Source organism: Lathyrus oleraceus, chromosome 7, assembly GCF_024323335.1.
Source record: "Lathyrus oleraceus cultivar Zhongwan6 chromosome 7, CAAS_Psat_ZW6_1.0, whole genome shotgun sequence".
NCBI classification, from domain to species: domain Eukaryota; kingdom Viridiplantae; phylum Streptophyta; class Magnoliopsida; order Fabales; family Fabaceae; genus Lathyrus; species Lathyrus oleraceus.
The window spans coordinates 309723781-309726174 of NC_066585.1; positions in this window are offsets into that span (position 1 = coordinate 309723781).

The window sequence follows — 2394 nt, forward strand, 5'->3', positions numbered from 1 at the left end:
ACATGAGTAGCTTATAAAAATACATTTGTGAGATTTCGCAGAAAGTTTGTCTTTACCTGGACTGAGATAATGAACAAAACATGTGCAACCAAAGACACGAAGAGGAATGTGGTAGAGATCATATTGGATTCATGATAGAGTATGGAATTTGATATTGAAGGACCGATGAAGGCATTTGATTGATAAGGCGACAGGTTTTGAAAAGAACATCTCCCAAAAAAACAAGAAGGGACATTGTGGTAAAGTAAAAGAGTTTATGCAGTTTCAACTAAATGATGATTCTTCCGTTCAACAATATTGTTTTGTTGTGGTGTGTGAGCACATGATGATTGATGAATAATCCCTTGTGATGTTAAAAAATATTGAAAATAGGATGACATATATTCATGAGCATTATCAGTGCATAAAATTGTAATGGAAGTGTCAAACTGGTTTTTAATTTCGGCATAAAATTCTTGGAATATATGGAAAACATTTAAACGATTTTTCATTAGAAATAATCAAGTATATTGTGAGAAGTCATTGATGAAAGTTACAAAGTAATAATATCCTAAAGTTGACTTGACACGACTAGGACCCAAAATATCTAAATGAACTAAATTAAAAGGTGATGCAACACTTTTATTTACTCGTTGACAATAGGTGTGACGAGTATGTTTGCCTAATTGACACGACTGTCACTCAAATGACGAAAACTTAAAGATGTATTTTATTAAGGCTAGAATGACCCAAACACTGATGTGTAAGGTCTTGAGAAACAATAGAAATACATGCCACTGGTGGAGATAAATGATATAATCCTCTGAACTCACTCCCTCCTCCAATCATTTATCTTGTAATTAGTCAATTCACATAATAGTCTCTGTATTACTATTGTCATGTCTGACAAGAAAGCTTGACTACAAATATTTTAAAAATAACGTCCTCGTGTTTAATGAAATCTCACGATTAAGTTATATATATATATATATATATATATATATATATATATATATATATATATATATATATATATATATATATATATATATATATATATATATATATATATATATATATATATATATATATATATATATATATATATATATATATATATATATATATATATATATATATATATATATATATATATGATGGTTCCTTGGTAGGTTATTAGTAAAATTTTCGTGTCGTTTTTATGAATGGTTTTGGGACATACTTAGTTGTTTGGACATGTAATGTATTGATTTCAGGTGCATTGAAGAGTATTGTGTTGATAAGTCTAGCATGACGCTATAATATTAGGAAATGTTGCAGCATGATTGGTCAATGCATTAAATAATATGTATTTTTGGTTACACCACTAAAATAATATGATTGTTGTGCACTAGAACAACCAGCCATAAAGATTTAGAACTCAATAGATATAAAGACCATGCACGACCAAACATTGAAGGAAAAATATTTGATGATTAAAAAGACAACCCATAGGGAACCCTAACATAGAAAAAGGGGAACATCTTTCACATCAATTTTATCATATAAAATTGTATCCAACATTTTTTATCATATCTAACCATATAGCATTTGTTAGATAAAATATGATATTAAGGGTAGTTTAGTCTTTTGATAATTTTTTGATTACATTTTTCTATTATTTTGTATTATATCATTGTTTGTCATTCCTAATGAAATCCTAATAATCTTATATATTTTCCCTTTCTATGAGTCTCCAATGTTATTATAGTATCAAATTGTTAGATTTATCATCTTGTATGATGTTATGTTGCCACTTTTAATAATAATAATAATAATAACAATAATAATTATAATAATAATAAACGCAACTGTGCTGCTTTAGATTTGAAGATTTTTGTTTTGCATATTTTGCTTCTATGAATTTGAAATTGAGTAAGTTATATATATGTGAGAAGAAAAGTGTTGTTCTTAATTTGTAAGGTTACAATCGACGTATTACTTTTTTTCCATTGTCCTTGGTAACACTTCTTTTAGTTGTTTTTAATGAGTGATTTGGTTATTATTTGTTTTCAATGACCAATGATAAATATAATGAAATATTTTGAAGAAAAAAAAAAGTGGAGTTATGTTGATGGAACCATGTATAAGAAAGATGAATAAAAATATGTGAAAGAGTTAGATAAATGATATGTTAGTTGTCACGTTGCGAAAAATACAGAGTCGTCACCAAATTTTATTTATTCTAAAGGAAAGAGAAAATATCGATAAAATCTCAAAGGAATGGTCTTTTGAGAGTTTTATCGATATTTTCCCTTTCCTTTGGAATAAATAAAAACCGGTGACGACTCTGTATTTTTTGCGGTATGATATTTGACGACTATGATGGGGAGTTCCTAAGCGAGTAAAGCCCGACTTTTCTTGTATCCTTTTATG